General features: G+C 52.7%; 12 non-coding genes across 12 annotated transcripts; 4 read left to right on the top strand and 8 right to left on the bottom strand.

Annotated features, from left to right (window-relative positions):
* Positions 1 to 1,511: 1,511 nt before the first annotated feature.
* TRNAG-GCC (transfer RNA glycine (anticodon GCC)) lies at positions 1,512 to 1,582 on the top strand. Its single transcript has one exon. It is a non-coding gene; the product is annotated as a tRNA-Gly (tRNA).
* A 2,173-nt stretch (positions 1,583 to 3,755) lies between these two features.
* On the top strand, positions 3,756 to 3,826 carry TRNAG-GCC (transfer RNA glycine (anticodon GCC)). Its single transcript has one exon. It is a non-coding gene; the product is annotated as a tRNA-Gly (tRNA).
* Positions 3,827 to 4,222: 396 nt separating this feature from the next.
* Positions 4,223 to 4,296, bottom strand: TRNAN-GUU (transfer RNA asparagine (anticodon GUU)). The gene has a single exon. It is a non-coding gene; the product is annotated as a tRNA-Asn (tRNA).
* Positions 4,297 to 6,469: 2,173 nt separating this feature from the next.
* On the bottom strand, positions 6,470 to 6,543 carry TRNAN-GUU (transfer RNA asparagine (anticodon GUU)). Its single transcript has one exon. It is a non-coding gene; the product is annotated as a tRNA-Asn (tRNA).
* Positions 6,544 to 8,249: 1,706 nt separating this feature from the next.
* TRNAG-GCC (transfer RNA glycine (anticodon GCC)) lies at positions 8,250 to 8,320 on the top strand. The gene has a single exon. It is a non-coding gene; the product is annotated as a tRNA-Gly (tRNA).
* A 71-nt stretch (positions 8,321 to 8,391) lies between these two features.
* On the bottom strand, positions 8,392 to 8,463 carry TRNAW-CCA (transfer RNA tryptophan (anticodon CCA)). The gene has a single exon. It is a non-coding gene; the product is annotated as a tRNA-Trp (tRNA).
* Positions 8,464 to 8,716: 253 nt separating this feature from the next.
* On the bottom strand, positions 8,717 to 8,790 carry TRNAN-GUU (transfer RNA asparagine (anticodon GUU)). Its single transcript has one exon. It is a non-coding gene; the product is annotated as a tRNA-Asn (tRNA).
* Positions 8,791 to 10,638: 1,848 nt separating this feature from the next.
* On the bottom strand, positions 10,639 to 10,710 carry TRNAR-CCU (transfer RNA arginine (anticodon CCU)). The gene has a single exon. It is a non-coding gene; the product is annotated as a tRNA-Arg (tRNA).
* Positions 10,711 to 10,963: 253 nt separating this feature from the next.
* On the bottom strand, positions 10,964 to 11,037 carry TRNAN-GUU (transfer RNA asparagine (anticodon GUU)). Its single transcript has one exon. It is a non-coding gene; the product is annotated as a tRNA-Asn (tRNA).
* A 1,706-nt stretch (positions 11,038 to 12,743) lies between these two features.
* Positions 12,744 to 12,814, top strand: TRNAG-GCC (transfer RNA glycine (anticodon GCC)). Its single transcript has one exon. It is a non-coding gene; the product is annotated as a tRNA-Gly (tRNA).
* A 396-nt stretch (positions 12,815 to 13,210) lies between these two features.
* Positions 13,211 to 13,284, bottom strand: TRNAN-GUU (transfer RNA asparagine (anticodon GUU)). The gene has a single exon. It is a non-coding gene; the product is annotated as a tRNA-Asn (tRNA).
* A 2,173-nt stretch (positions 13,285 to 15,457) lies between these two features.
* TRNAN-GUU (transfer RNA asparagine (anticodon GUU)) lies at positions 15,458 to 15,531 on the bottom strand. Its single transcript has one exon. It is a non-coding gene; the product is annotated as a tRNA-Asn (tRNA).
* Between the last annotated feature and the right edge of the window lie 949 nt (positions 15,532 to 16,480).

Below are 16,480 nucleotides of genomic sequence, written 5' to 3'. Positions count from 1 at the left end.
GTTGTGAATCCAGCACTGCTTAGGTGTCCATGTCAGACATGAGCAGCTCATTGAGCCCCACTGTGTGTTTTTTGTGGAGATACAACTCTCAGACTAGAGGGAGCAGGCGGGAAGTGGGTGAGACTCACACAGGGTGGGTGGGGCAGTTAAAGGATGTTATCTAATAGTGTAATCGAGGAGTTGGGTTTTTTGTGCACTACACTTTAACCAGCGATTCTTTCTAAAAGGAAATCCCAGGGCAGTACCCGCAATGAGTGGCATCCCCACACCCGAGGTTGCATTGTGGTAGCTGTTCCCTGAGCCCATAGCCCCTGTCCCCATGTCGCCCTTTCTCCTCGTGTAACTCACCCCAGGTTCGGTGGCTCTGATACTTGCTGCTTCTGCTGCGCGATCATCCCCATGATCTGGGCCTTTGTACGAAATGTCATGTAAGATGACTTTATTCAGCACGGCGTTTGTCATTTGCTTGGTTGTCCTGTCACTGTTGGATGTTTTCTTGCGCAGACTACTGTCTAATGGTGGGAAGGCCACGAGACACGTGACTTTTCTCTTTCCTTGTTAGCATGGTTTCCTGCCACTGTCTTGGTGTGCTGCCAGCCTGTGAGACACGTGTCTTGCCCATCTCAGCTCCACTGTGGCATGTTAGATATGTCTTTGAGCAGAGTCCCGGTCCCAGAGCTGCTGCCTTCTCTGCACTCTGGCTTGTAAGACTGCAGGCAAAGGCCCTCCCTGGCCCCTCAGCCAGATAGATACATTTACCTGCAGGGCTCAGCTTTGGTGAAAGATATTGGCGAGAGAGAGGAAAGGGGACGGCCCGTGGTGCACCCCCTATTTTGCATAGAACCACAGCCTCCTGGGAGGGCAGAGACATGAGGGTTCTCAGGGAAAGCCCTCCCAGGAGTGTTGAAGGGCAGGACGTGAAACACAGCAATCCCGGAATGGCCTGGTCTAAGATGCCTGTGCAATAGGCCTGGCCCTAGGCTTCCGGGGCTCTTCCTCGGCAGAGGCCCCAGTGGTATGAGCCCGACCAGGGCTGTGCCCGACCAGGGCTGTAGGGCGCGTTGGGAGCGCGTTAGGGACGCGAAAGAGGGCGCAGGGCGCAGAACTCTGCCCGTTTCTCCCCAGGATTTTGGGGAGGACAGGGAATCTGGCCAGGTCAGTGACTAGGCTTTCCCAGAAGGAAAGTCCAGTGACAGTGGCATGTTGTGAAACACAAGATTGCTGGTGGTCTGGAGGGTGCTTTCTGTCAGCCACTTCTCCCGGGAGCAGCCAGAGAGCAGGCTGATGTCGTGCTCTGTCAAGCACAACACTGGCCCCAAACCACTGTCCTTAGCAAAAGCAGAAACATTCATAGTTTCAGTCTCCTGCATCTGATTCCTGCCATCAGCATGTGAACGTTTGGCAGTCCAAGGCTTGCCATGCAAACTTTGTTCATAGGTGTCCCATGCGAATGCATGGGCCTCATCACTACTGTCTACGGCAGGGCTCTCTGCTCAGCCTATGTAAGTGAAGCATTGGTGGTTCAGTGGTAGAATTCTCGCCTGCCACGCGGGAGGCCCGGGTTCGATTCCCGGCCAATGCAAAGCGCCCTTCTTTTGGCTTTGCTTTAGAAGTCAGAGATATAGACTTGGTGGGGAAAAAAATGTCAAAGAGTGACCCCGACGTCATTTGAACACGCAACCTTCTGATCTGGAGTCAGACGCGCTACCGTTGCGCCACGAGGTCCCTGTGCATGCAGTTCTCAGCCCCGGATCAAGAAATGCTTCTGTGCCTTTTATTGGCCCTCAGTACCCCTGTGGTTAAAGTAGAAGGCTTGGTGGCCCGTTTCCAGTCCTATTGGTGGAAATGACTAGAGGTGAAGAGATGAGAGAAGATGGAAATGTTGAGATAGAGCATGTCACGCAGGCAAAGCGAGAGCTCTAAGAGCAAAGCCAGACAGCTGTGTTTTAATTCAGGACTTGATGTAGGCAAAAGCATACATCCCTGGGTGGGCTTGAACCACCAACCTTTCGGTTAACAGCCGAACGTGCTAACCGATTGCGCCACAGAGACCAACCACCGCAGTGAGAGTGTTGGGACTCAATATATGTTTTTACCTTTGTGCTCCTGCCTGCAGCTCTAAGGTCCTGGCATAAGACAGGTAGGCTTAGACTCCATTGTGACATGTCTTACTTCTCTTAGAAGAAGGTTCTGAGTTGCCAGGCAGCTTATCTTCTGCCGGGCACACTTTCCTTTGCAGGCTTTCAGGTTGTGAATCCAGCACTGCTTAGGTGTCCATGTCAGACATGAGCAGCTCATTGAGCCCCACTGTGTGTTTTTTGTGGAGATACAACTCTCAGACTAGAGGGAGCAGGCGGGAAGTGGGTGAGACTCACACAGGGTGGGTGGGGCAGTTAAAGGATGTTATCTAATAGTGTAATCGAGGAGTTGGGTTTTATGTGCACTACACTTTAACCAGCGATTCTTTCTAAAAGGAAATCCCAGGGCAGTACCCGCAATGAGTGGCATCCCCACACCCGAGGTTGCATTGTGGTAGCTGTTCCCTGAGCCCCTAGCCCCTGTCCCCATGTCGCCCTTTCTCCTCGTGTAACTCACCTCAGGTTCGGTGGCTCTGATACTTGCTGCTTCTGCGCGATCATCCCCATGATCTGGGCCTTTGTACGAAATGTCATGTAAGATGACTTTATTCAGCACAGCGTTTGTCATTTGCTTGGTTGTCCTGTCACTGTTGGATGTTTTCTTGCGCAGACTACTGTCTAATGGTGGGAAGGCCACGAGACACGTGACTTTTCTCTTTCCTTGTTAGCATAGTTTCCTGCCACTGTCTTGTTGTGCTGCCTGCCTGTGAGACACGTGTCTTGCCCATCTCAGCTCCACTGTGGCATGTTAGATATGTCTTTGAGCAGAGTCCCGGTCCCAGAGCTGCTGCCTTCTCTGCACTCTGGCTTGTAAGACTGCAGGCAAAGGCCCTCCCTGGCCCCTCAGCCAGATAGATACATTTACCTGCAGGGCTCAGCTTTGGTGAAAGATATTGGCGAGAGAGAGGAAAGGGAACGGCCCGTGGTGCACCCCCTATTTTGCATAGAACTACAGCCTCCTGGGAGGGCAGAGACATGAGGGTTCTCAGGGAAAGCCCTCCCAGGAGTGTTGAAGGGCAGGACGTGAAACACAGCAATCCCGGAATGGCCTGGTCTAAGATGCCTGTGCAATAGGCCTGGCCCTAGGCTTCCGGGGCTCTTCCTCGGCAGAGGCCCCAGTGGTATGAGCCCGACCAGGGCTGTGCCCGACCAGGGCTGTAGGGCGCGTTGGGAGCGCGTTAGGGACGCGAAAGAGGGCGCAGGGCGCAGAACTCTGCCCGTTTCTCCCCAGGATTTTGGGGAGGATAGGGAATCTGGCCAGGTCAGTGACTAGGCTTTCCCAGAAGGAAAGTCCAGTGACAGTGGCATGTTGTGAAACACAAGATTGCTGGTGGTCTGGAGGGTGCTTTCTGTCAGCCACTTCTCCCGGGAGCAGCCAGAGAGCAGGCTGATGTCGTGCTCTGTCAAGCACAACACTGGCCCCAAACCACTGTCCTTAGCAAAAGCAGAAACATTCATAGTTTCAGTCTCCTGCATCTGATTCCTGCCATCAGCATGTGAACGTTTGGCAGTCCAAGGCTTGCCATGCAAACTTTGTTCATAGGTGTCCCATGCGAATGCATGGGCCTCATCACTACTGTCTACGGCTGGGCTCTCTGCTCAGCCTATGTAAGTGAAGCATTGGTGGTTCAGTGGTAGAATTCTCGCCTGCCACGCGGGAGGCCCGGGTTCGATTCCCGGCCAATGCAAAGCGCCCTTCTTTTGGCTTTGCTTTAGAAGTCAGAGATATAGACTTGGTGGGCAAAAAAATGTCAAAGAGTGACCCCGACGTGATTTGAACACGCAACCTTCTGATCTGGAGTCAGACGCGCTACCGTTGCGCCACGAGGTTCCTGTGCATGCAGTTTTCAGCCCCGGATCAAGAAATGCTTCTGTGCCTTTTATTGGCCCTCAGTACGCCTGTGGTTAAAGTAGAAGGCTTGGTGGCCCGTTTCCAGTCCTATTGGTGGAAATGACTAGAGGTGAAGAGATGAGAGAAGATAGAAATGTTGAGATAGAGCATGTCACGCAGGCAAAGCGAGAGCTCTAAGAGCAAAGCCAGACAGCTGTGTTTTAATTCAGGACTTGATGTAGGCAAAAGCATACGTCCCTGGGTGGGCTTGAACCACCAACCTTTCGGTTAACAGCCGAACGCGCTAACCGATTGCGCCACAGAGACCAACCACCGCAGTGAGCGTGTTGGGACTCAATATATGTTTTTACCTTTGTGCTCCTGCCTGCAGCTCTAAGGTCCTGGCATAAGACAGGTAGGCTTAGACTCCATTGTGACATGTCTTACTTCTCTTAGAAGAAGGTTCTGAGTTGCCAGGCAGCTTATCTTCTGCCGGGCACACTTTCCTTTGCAGGGTTTCAGGTTGTGAATCCAGCACTGCTTAGGTGTCCATGTCAGACATGAGCAGCTCATTGAGCCCCACTGTGTGTTTTTTGTGGAGATACAACTCTCAGACTAGAGGGAGCAGGCGGGAAGTGGGTGAGACTCACACAGGGTGGGTGGGGCAGTTAAAGGATGTTATCTTATAGTGTAATCGAGGAGTTGAGTTTTTTGTGCACTACACTTTAACCAGCGATTCTTTCTAAAAGGAAATCCCAGGGCAGTACCCGCAATGAGTGGCATCCCCACACCCGAGGTTGCATTGTGGTAGCTGTTCCCTGAGCCCATAGCCCCTGTCCCCATGTCGCCCTTTCTCCTCGTGTAACTCACCCCAGGTTCGGTGGCTCTGATACTTGCTGCTTCTGCTGCGCGATCATCCCCATGATCTGGGCCTTTGTACGAAATGTCATGTAAGATGACTTTATTCAGCACGGCGTTTGTCATTTGCTTGGTTGTCCTGTCACTGTTGGATGTTTTCTTGCGCAGACTACTGTCTAATGGTGGGAAGGCCACGAGACACGTGACTTTTCTCTTTCCTTGTTAGCATAGTTTCCTGCCACTGTCTTGTTGTGCTGCCTGCCTGTAAGACACGTGTCTTGCCCATCTCAGCTCCACTGTGGCATGTTAGATATGTCTTTGAGCAGAGTCCCGGTCCCAGAGCTGCTGCCTTCTCTGCACTCTGGCTTGTAAGACTGCAGGCAAAGGCCCTCCCTGGCCCCTCAGCCAGATAGATACATTTACCTGCAGGGCTCAGCTTTGGTGAAAGATATTGGCGAGAGAGAGGAAAGGGGACGGCCCGTGGTGCACCCCCTATTTTGCATAGAACCACAGCCTCCTGGGAGGGCAGAGACATGAGGGTTCTCAGGGAAAGCCCTCCCAGGAGTGTTGATGGGCAGGACGTGAAACACAGCAATCCCGGAATGGCCTGGTCTAAGATGCCTGTGCAATAGGCCTGGCCCTAGGCTTCCGGGGCTCTTCCTCGGCAGAGGCCCCAGTGGTATGAGCCCGACCAGGGCTGTGCCCGACCAGGGCTGTAGGGCGCGTTGGGAGCGTGTTAGGGACGCGAAAGAGGGCGCAGGGCGCAGAACTCTGCCCGTTTCTCCCCAGGATTTTGGGGAGGACAGGGAATCTGGCCAGGTCAGTGACTAGGCTTTCCCAGAAGGAAAGTCCAGTGACAGTGGCATGTTGTGAAACACAAGATTGCTGGTGGTCTGGAGGGTGCTTTCTGTCAGCCACATCTCCCGGGAGCAGCCAGAGAGCAGGCTGATGTCGTGCTCTGTCAAGCACAACACTGGCCCCAAACCACTGTCCTTAGCAAAAGCAGAAACATTCATAGTTTCAGTCTCCTGCATCTGATTCCTGCCATCAGCATGTGAACGTTTGGCAGTCCAAGGCTTGCCATGCAAACTTTGTTCATAGGTGTCCCATGCGAATGCATGGGCCTCATCACTACTGTCTACGGCAGGGCTCTCTGCTCAGCCTATGTAAGTGAAGCATTGGTGGTTCAGTGGTAGAATTCTCGCCTGCCACGCGGTAGGCCCGGGTTCGATTCCCGGCCAATGCAAAGCGTCCTTCTTTTGGCTTTGCTTTAGAAGTCAGAGATATAGACTTGGTGGGGAAAAAAATGTCAAAGAGTGACCCCGACGTTATTTGAACATGCAACCTTCTGATCTGGAGTCAGACGTGCTACCGTTGCGCCACGAGGTCCCTGTGCATGCAGTTCTCAGCCCCGGATCAAGAAATGCTTCTGTGCCTTTTATTGGCCCTCAGTACGCCTGTGGTTAAAGTAGAAGGCTTGGTGGCCCGTTTCCAGTCCTATTGGTGGAAATGACTAGAGGTGAAGAGATGAGAGAAGATGGAAATGTTGAGATAGAGCATGTCACGCAGGCAAAGCGAGAGCTCTAAGAGCAAAGCCAGACAGCTGTGTTTTAATTCAGGACTTGATGTAGGCAAAAGCATACGTCCCTGGGTGGGCTTGAACCACCAACCTTTCGGTTAACAGCCGAACGCGCTAACCGATTGCGCCACAGAGACCAACCACCGCAGTGAGCGTGTTGGGACTCAATATATGTTTTTACCTTTGTGCTCCTGCCTGCAGCTCTAAGGTCCTGGCATAAGACAGGTAGGCTTAGACTCCATTGTGACATGTCTTACTTCTCTTAGAAGAAGGTTCTGAGTTGCCAGGCAGCTTATCTTCTGCCGGGCACACTTTCCTTTGCAGGCTTTCAGGTTGTGAATCCAGCACTGCTTAGGTGTCCATGTCAGACATGAGCAGCTCATTGAGCCCCACTGTGTGTTTTTTGTGGAGATACAACTCTCAGACTAGAGGGAGCAGGCGGGAAGTGGGTGAGACTCACACAGGGTGGGTGGGGCAGTTAAAGGATGTTATCTAATAGTGTAATCGAGGAGTTGGGTTTTTTGTGCACTACACTTTAACCAGCGATTCTTTCTAAAAGGAAATCCCAGAGCAGTACCCGCAATGAGTGGCATCCCCACACCCGAGGTTGCATTGTGGTAGCTGTTCCCTGAGCCCATAGCCCCTGTCCCCATGTCACCCTTTCTCCTCGTGTAACTCACCCCAGGTTCGGTGGCTCTGATACTTGCTGCTTCTGCTGCGCGATCATCCCCATGATCTGGGCCTTTGTACGAAATGTCATGTAAGATGACTTTATTCAGCACAGCGTTTGTCATTTGCTTGGTTGTCCTGTCACTGTTGGATGTTTTCTTGCGCAGACTACTGTCTAATGGTGGGAAGGCCACGAGACACGTGACTTTTCTCTTTCCTTGTTAGCATAGTTTCCTGCCACTGTCTTGGTGTGCTGCCAGCCTGTGAGACACGTGTCTTGCCCATCTCAGCTCCACTGTGGCATGTTAGATATGTCTTTGAGCAGAGTCCCGGTCCCAGAGCTGCTGCCTTCTCTGCACTCTGGCTTGTAAGACTGCAGGCAAAGGCCCTCCCTGGCCCCTCAGCCAGATAGATACATTTACCTGCAGGGCTCAGCTTTGGTGAAAGATATTGGCGAGAGAGAGGAAAGGGGACGGCCCGTGGTGCACCCCCTATTTTGCATAGAACCACAGCCTCCTGGGAGGGCAGAGACATGAGGGTTCTCAGGGAAAGCCCTCCCAGGAGTGTTGAAGGGCAGGACGTGAAACACAGCAATCCCGGAATGGCCTGGTCTAAGATGCCTGTGCAATAGGCCTGGCCCTAGGCTTCCGGGGCTCTTCCTCGGCAGAGGCCCCAGTGGTATGAGCCCGACCAGGGCTGTGCCCGACCAGGGCTGTAGGGCGCGTTGGGAGCGCGTTAGGGATGCGAAAGAGGGCGCAGGGCGCAGAACTCTGCCCGTTTCTCCCCAGGATTTTGGGGAGGACAGGGAATCTGGCCAGGTCAGTGACTAGGCTTTCCCAGAAGGAAAGTCCAGTGACAGTGGCATGTTGTGAAACACAAGATTGCTGGTGGTCTGGAGGGTGCTTTCTGTCAGCCACTTCTCCCGGGAGCAGCCAGAGAGCAGGCTGATGTCGTGCTCTGTCAAGCACAACACTGGCCCCAAACCACTGTCCTTAGCAAAAGCAGAAACATTCATAGTTTCAGTCTCCTGCATCTGATTCCTGCCATCAGCATGTGAACGTTTGGCAGTCCAAGGCTTGCCATGCAAACTTTGTTCATAGGTGTCCCATGCGAATGCATGGGCCTCATCACTACTGTCTACGGCAGGGCTCTCTGCTCAGCCTATGTAAGTGAAGCATTGGTGGTTCAGTGGTAGAATTCTCGCCTGCCACGCGGGAGGCCCGGGTTCGATTCCCGGCCAATGCAAAGCGCCCTTCTTTTGGCTTTGCTTTAGAAGTCAGAGATATAGACTTGGTGGGCAAAAAAATGTCAAAGAGTGACCCCGACGTGATTTGAACACGCAACCTTCTGATCTGGAGTCAGACGCGCTACCGTTGCGCCACGAGGTCCCTGTGCATGCGGTTCTCAGCCCCGGATCAAGAAATGCTTCTGTGCCTTTTATTGGCCCTCAGTACGCCTGTGGTTAAAGTAGAAGGCTTGGTGGCCCGTTTCCAGTCCTATTGGTGGAAATGACTAGAGGTGAAGAGATGAGAGAAGATAGAAATGTTGAGATAGAGCATGTCACGCAGGCAAAGCGAGAGCTCTAAGAGCAAAGCCAGACAGCTGTGTTTTAATTCAGGACTTGATGTAGGCAAAAGCATACGTCCCTGGGTGGGCTTGAACCACCAACCTTTCGGTTAACAGCCGAACGCGCTAACCGATTGCGCCACAGAGACCAACCACCGCAGTGAGCGTGTTGGGACTCAATATATGTTTTTACCTTTGTGCTCCTGCCTGCAGCTCTAAGGTCCTGGCATAAGACAGGTAGGCTTAGACTCCATTGTGACATGTCTTACTTCTCTTAGAAGAAGGTTCTGAGTTGCCAGGCAGCTTATCTTCTGCCGGGCACACTTTCCTTTGCAGGCTTTCAGGTTGTGAATCCAGCACTGCTTAGGTGTCCATGTCAGACATGAGCAGCTCATTGAGCCCCACTGTGTGTTTTTTGTGGAGATACAACTCTCAGACTAGAGGGAGCAGGCGGGAAGTGGGTGAGACTCACACAGGGTGGGTGGGGCAGTTAAAGGATGTTATCTAATAGTGTAATCGAGGAGTTGGGTTTTTTGTGCACTACACTTTAACCAGCGATTCTTTCTAAAAGGAAATCCCAGGGCAGTACCCGCAATGAGTGGCATCCCCACACCCGAGGTTGCATTGTGGTAGCTGTTCCCTGAGCCCATAGCCCCTGTCCCCATGTCGCCCTTTCTCCTCGTGTAACTCACCCCAGGTTCGGTGGCTCTGATACTTGCTGCTTCTGCTGCGCGATCATCCCCATGATCTGGGCCTTTGTACGAAATGTCATGTAAGATGACTTTATTCAGCACGGCGTTTGTCATTTGCTTGGTTGTCCTGTCACTGTTGGATGTTTTCTTGCGCAGACTACTGTCTAATGGTGGGAAGGCCACGAGACACGTGACTTTTCTCTTTCCTTGTTAGCATAGTTTCCTGCCACTGTCTTGGTGTGCTGCCAGCCTGTGAGACACGTGTCTTGCCCATCTCAGCTCCACTGTGGCATGTTAGATATGTCTTTGAGCAGAGTCCCGGTCCCAGAGCTGCTGCCTTCTCTGCACTCTGGCTTGTAAGACTGCAGGCAAAGGCCCTCCCTGGCCCCTCAGCCAGATAGATACATTTACCTGCAGGGCTCAGCTTTGGTGAAAGATATTGGCGAGAGAGAGGAAAGGGGACGGCCCGTGGTGCACCCCCTATTTTGCATAGAACCACAGCCTCCTGGGAGGGCAGAGACATGAGGGTTCTCAGGGAAAGCCCTCCCAGGAGTGTTGAAGGGCAGGACGTGAAACACAGCAATCCCGGAATGGCCTGGTCTAAGATGCCTGTGCAATAGGCCTGGCCCTAGGCTTCCGGGGCTCTTCCTCGGCAGAGGCCCCAGTGGTATGAGCCCGACCAGGGCTGTGCCCGACCAGGGCTGTAGGGCGCGTTGGGAGCGCGTTAGGGACGCGAAAGAGGGCGCAGGGCGCAGAACTCTGCCCGTTTCTCCCCAGGATTTTGGGGAGGACAGGGAATCTGGCCAGGTCAGTGACTAGGCTTTCCCAGAAGGAAAGTCCAGTGACAGTGGCATGTTGTGAAACACAAGATTGCTGGTGGTCTGGAGGGTGCTTTCTGTCAGCCACTTCTCCCGGGAGCAGCCAGAGAGCAGGCTGATGTCGTGCTCTGTCAAGCACAACACTGGCCCCAAACCACTGTCCTTAGCAAAAGCAGAAACATTCATAGTTTCAGTCTCCTGCATCTGATTCCTGCCATCAGCATGTGAACGTTTGGCAGTCCAAGGCTTGCCATGCAAACTTTGTTCATAGGTGTCCCATGCGAATGCATGGGCCTCATCACTACTGTCTACGGCAGGGCTCTCTGCTCAGCCTATGTAAGTGAAGCATTGGTGGTTCAGTGGTAGAATTCTCGCCTGCCATGCGGGAGGCCCGGGTTCGATTCCCGGCCAATGCAAAGCGCCCTTCTTTTGGCTTTGCTTTAGAAGTCAGAGATATAGACTTGGTGGGGAAAAAAATGTCAAAGAGTGACCCCGACGTGATTTGAACACGCAACCTTCTGATCAGGAGTCAGACGCGCTACCGTTGCGCCACGAGGTCCCTGTGCATGCAGTTCTCAGCCCCGGATCAAGAAATGCTTCTGTGCCTTTTATTGGCCCTCAGTACGCCTGTGGTTAAAGTAGAAGGCTTGGTGGCCCGTTTCCAGTCCTATTGGTGGAAATGACTAGAGGTGAAGAGATGAGAGAAGATAGAAATGTTGAGATAGAGCATGTCACGCAGGCAAAGCGAGAGCTCTAAGAGCAAAGCCAGACAGCTGTGTTTTAATTCAGGACTTGATGTAGGCAAAAGCATACGTCCCTGGGTGGGCTTGAACCACCAACCTTTCGGTTAACAGCCGAACGCGCTAACCGATTGCGCCACAGAGACCAACCACCGCAGTAAGCGTGTTGGGACTCAATATATGTTTTTACCTTTGTGCTCCTGCCTGCAGCTCTAAGGTCCTGGCATAAGACAGGTAGGCTTAGACTCCATTGTGACATGTCTTACTTCTCTTAGAAGAAGGTTCTGAGTTGCCAGGCAGCTTATCTTCTGCCGGGCACACTTTCCTTTGCAGGCTTTCAGGTTGTGAATCCAGCACTGCTTAGGTGTCCATGTCAGACATGAGCAGCTCATTGAGCCCCACTGTGTGTTTTTTGTGGAGATACAACTCTCAGACTAGAGGGAGCAGGCGGGAAGTGGGTGAGACTCACACAGGGTGGGTGGGGCAGTTAAAGGATGTTATCTAATAGTGTAATCGAGGAGTTGGGTTTTTTGTGCACTACACTTTAACCAGCGATTCTTTCTAAAAGGAAATCCCAGGGCAGTACCCGCAATGAGTGGCATCCCCACACCCGAGGTTGCATTGTGGTAGCTGTTCCCTGAGCCCATAGCCCCTGTCCCCATGTCGCCCTTTCTCCTCGTGTAACTCACCCCAGGTTCGGTGGCTCTGATACTTGCTGCTTCTGCTGCGCGATCATCCCCATGATCTGGGCCTTTGTACGAAATGTCATGTAAGATGACTTTATTCAGCACGGCGTTTGTCATTTGCTTGGTTGTCCTGTCACTGTTGGATGTTTTCTTGCGCAGACTACTGTCTAATGGTGGGAAGGCCACGAGACACGTGACTTTTCTCTTTCCTTGTTAGCATAGTTTCCTGCCACTGTCTTGTTGTGCTGCCTGCCTGTGAGACACGTGTCTTGCCCATCTCAGCTCCACTGTGGCATGTTAGATATGTCTTTGAGCAGAGTCCCGGTCCCAGAGCTGCTGCCTTCTCTGCACTCTGGCTTGTAAGACTGCAGGCAAAGGCCCTCCCTGGCCCCTCAGCCAGATAGATACATTTACCTGCAGGGCTCAGCTTTGGTGAAAGATATTGGCGAGAGAGAGGAAAGGGAACGGCCCGTGGTGCACCCCCTATTTTGCATAGAACTACAGCCTCCTGGGAGGGCAGAGACATGAGGGTTCTCAGGGAAAGCCCTCCCAGGAGTGTTGAAGGGCAGGACGTGAAACACAGCAATCCCGGAATGGCCTGGTCTAAGATGCCTGTGCAATAGGCCTGGCCCTAGGCTTCCGGGGCTCTTCCTCGGCAGAGGCCCCAGTGGTATGAGCCCGACCAGGGCTGTGCCCGACCAGGGCTGTAGGGCGCGTTGGGAGCGCGTTAGGGACGCGAAAGAGGGCGCAGGGCGCAGAACTCTGCCCGTTTCTCCCCAGGATTTTGGGGAGGATAGGGAATCTGGCCAGGTCAGTGACTAGGCTTTCCCAGAAGGAAAGTCCAGTGACAGTGGCATGTTGTGAAACACAAGATTGCTGGTGGTCTGGAGGGTGCTTTCTGTCAGCCACTTCTCCCGGGAGCAGCCAGAGAGCAGGCTGATGTCGTGCTCTGTCAAGCACAACACTGGCCCCAAACCACTGTCCTTAGCAAAAGCAGAAACATTCATAGTTTCAGTCTCCTGCATCTGATTCCTGCCATCAGCATGTGAACGTTTGGCAGTCCAAGGCTTGCCATGCAAACTTTGTTCATAGGTGTCCCATGCGAATGCATGGGCCTCATCACTACTGTCTACGGCTGGGCTCTCTGCTCAGCCTATGTAAGTGAAGCATTGGTGGTTCAGTGGTAGAATTCTCGCCTGCCACGCGGGAGGCCCGGGTTCGATTCCCGGCCAATGCAAAGCGCCCTTCTTTTGGCTTTGCTTTAGAAGTCAGAGATATAGACTTGGTGGGCAAAAAAATGTCAAAGAGTGACCCCGACGTGATTTGAACACGCAACCTTCTGATCTGGAGTCAGACGCGCTACCGTTGCGCCACGAGGTTCCTGTGCATGCAGTTTTCAGCCCCGGATCAAGAAATGCTTCTGTGCCTTTTATTGGCCCTCAGTACGCCTGTGGTTAAAGTAGAAGGCTTGGTGGCCCGTTTCCAGTCCTATTGGTGGAAATGACTAGAGGTGAAGAGATGAGAGAAGATAGAAATGTTGAGATAGAGCATGTCACGCAGGCAAAGCGAGAGCTCTAAGAGCAAAGCCAGACAGCTGTGTTTTAATTCAGGACTTGATGTAGGCAAAAGCATACGTCCCTGGGTGGGCTTGAACCACCAACCTTTCGGTTAACAGCCGAACGCGCTAACCGATTGCGCCACAGAGACCAACCACCGCAGTGAGCGTGTTGGGACTCAATATATGTTTTTACCTTTGTGCTCCTGCCTGCAGCTCTAAGGTCCTGGCATAAGACAGGTAGGCTTAGACTCCATTGTGACATGTCTTACTTCTCTTAGAAGAAGGTTCTGAGTTGCCAGGCAGCTTATCTTCTGCCGGGCACACTTTCCTTTGCAGGGTTTCAGGTTGTGAATCCAGCACTGCTTAGGTGTCCATGTCAGACATGAGCAGCTCATTGAGCCCCACTGTGTGTTTTTTGTGGAGATACAACTCTCAGACTAGAGGGAGCAGGCGGGAAGTGGGTGAGACTCACACAGGGTGGGTGGGGCAGTTAAAGGATGTTATCTTATAGTGTAATCGAGGAGTTGAGTTTTTTGTGCACTACACTTTAACCAGCGATTCTTTCTAAAAGGAAATCCCAGGGCAGTACCCGCAATGAGTGGCATCCCCACACCCGAGGTTGCATTGTGGTAGCTGTTCCCTGAGCCCATAGCCCCTGTCCCCATGTCGCCCTTTCTCCTCGTGTAACTCACCCCAGGTTCGGTGGCTCTGATACTTGCTGCTTCTGCTGCGCGATCATCCCCATGATCTGGGCCTTTGTACGAAATGTCATGTAAGATGACTTTATTCAGCACGGCGTTTGTCATTTGCTTGGTTGTCCTGTCACTGTTGGATGTTTTCTTGCGCAGACTACTGTCTAATGGTGGGAAGGCCACGAGACACGTGACTTTTCTCTTTCCTTGTTAGCATAGTTTCCTGCCACTGTCTTGTTGTGCTGCCTGCCTGTAAGACACGTGTCTTGCCCATCTCAGCTCCACTGTGGCATGTTAGATATGTCTTTGAGCAGAGTCCCGGTCCCAGAGCTGCTGCCTTCTCTGCACTCTGGCTTGTAAGACTGCAGGCAAAGGCCCTCCCTGGCCCCTCAGCCAGATAGATACATTTACCTGCAGGGCTCAGCTTTGGTGAAAGATATTGGCGAGAGAGAGGAAAGGGGACGGCCCGTGGTGCACCCCCTATTTTGCATAGAACCACAGCCTCCTGGGAGGGCAGAGACATGAGGGTTCTCAGGGAAAGCCCTCCCAGGAGTGTTGATGGGCAGGACGTGAAACACAGCAATCCCGGAATGGCCTGGTCTAAGATGCCTGTGCAATAGGCCTGGCCCTAGGCTTCCGGGGCTCTTCCTCGGCAGAGGCCCCAGTGGTATGAGCCCGACCAGGGCTGTGCCCGACCAGGGCTGTAGGGCGCGTTGGGAGCGTGTTAGGGACGCGAAAGAGGGCGCAGGGCGCAGAACTCTGCCCGTTTCTCCCCAGGATTTTGGGGAGGACAGGGAATCTGGCCAGGTCAGTGACTAGGCTTTCCCAGAAGGAAAGTCCAGTGACAGTGGCATGTTGTGAAACACAAGATTGCTGGTGGTCTGGAGGGTGCTTTCTGTCAGCCACATCTCCCGGGAGCAGCCAGAGAGCAGGCTGATGTCGTGCTCTGTCAAGCACAACACTGGCCCCAAACCACTGTCCTTAGCAAAAGCAGAAACATTCATAGTTTCAGTCTCCTGCATCTGATTCCTGCCATCAGCATGTGAACGTTTGGCAGTCCAAGGCTTGCCATGCAAACTTTGTTCATAGGTGTCCCATGCGAATGCATGGGCCTCATCACTACTGTCTACGGCAGGGCTCTCTGCTCAGCCTATGTAAGTGAAGCATTGGTGGTTCAGTGGTAGAATTCTCGCCTGCCACGCGGTAGGCCCGGGTTCGATTCCCGGCCAATGCAAAGCGTCCTTCTTTTGGCTTTGCTTTAGAAGTCAGAGATATAGACTTGGTGGGGAAAAAAATGTCAAAGAGTGACCCCGACGTTATTTGAACATGCAACCTTCTGATCTGGAGTCAGACGTGCTACCGTTGCGCCACGAGGTCCCTGTGCATGCAGTTCTCAGCCCCGGATCAAGAAATGCTTCTGTGCCTTTTATTGGCCCTCAGTACGCCTGTGGTTAAAGTAGAAGGCTTGGTGGCCCGTTTCCAGTCCTATTGGTGGAAATGACTAGAGGTGAAGAGATGAGAGAAGATGGAAATGTTGAGATAGAGCATGTCACGCAGGCAAAGCGAGAGCTCTAAGAGCAAAGCCAGACAGCTGTGTTTTAATTCAGGACTTGATGTAGGCAAAAGCATACGTCCCTGGGTGGGCTTGAACCACCAACCTTTCGGTTAACAGCCGAACGCGCTAACCGATTGCGCCACAGAGACCAACCACCGCAGTGAGCGTGTTGGGACTCAATATATGTTTTTACCTTTGTGCTCCTGCCTGCAGCTCTAAGGTCCTGGCATAAGACAGGTAGGCTTAGACTCCATTGTGACATGTCTTACTTCTCTTAGAAGAAGGTTCTGAGTTGCCAGGCAGCTTATCTTCTGCCGGGCACACTTTCCTTTGCAGGCTTTCAGGTTGTGAATCCAGCACTGCTTAGGTGTCCATGTCAGACATGAGCAGCTCATTGAGCCCCACTGTGTGTTTTTTGTGGAGATACAACTCTCAGACTAGAGGGAGCAGGCGGGAAGTGGGTGAGACTCACACAGGGTGGGTGGGGCAGTTAAAGGATGTTATCTAATAGTGTAATCGAGGAGTTGGGTTTTTTGTGCACTACACTTTAACCAGCGATTCTTTCTAAAAGGAAATCCCAGAGCAGTACCCGCAATGAGTGGCATCCCCACACCCGAGGTTGCATTGTGGTAGCTGTTCCCTGAGCCCATAGCCCCTGTCCCCATGTCACCCTTTCTCCTCGTGTAACTCACCCCAGGTTCGGTGGCTCTGATACTTGCTGCTTCTGCTGCGCGATCATCCCCATGATCTGGGCCTTTGTACGAAATGTCATGTAAGATGACTTTATTCAGCACAGCGTTTGTCATTTGCTTGGTTGTCCTGTCACTGTTGGATGTTTTCTTGCGCAGACTACTGTCTAATGGTGGGAAGGCCACGAGACACGTGACTTTTCTCTTTCCTTGTTAGCATAGTTTCCTGCCACTGTCTTGGTGTGCTGCCAGCCTGTGAGACACGTGTCTTGCCCATCTCAGCTCCACTGTGGCATGTTAGATATGTCTTTGAGCAGAGTCCCGGTCCCAGAGCTGCTGCCTTCTCTGCACTCTGGCTTGTAAGACTGCAGGCAAAGGCCCTCCCTGGCCCCTCAGCCAGATAGATACA

This window comes from Pleurodeles waltl, chromosome 4_1 (genome assembly GCF_031143425.1).
Source record: "Pleurodeles waltl isolate 20211129_DDA chromosome 4_1, aPleWal1.hap1.20221129, whole genome shotgun sequence".
Taxonomy (NCBI): Eukaryota; Metazoa; Chordata; class Amphibia; order Caudata; family Salamandridae; genus Pleurodeles; species Pleurodeles waltl.
This window is presented reverse-complemented; position numbering and strand designations above follow the sequence as displayed.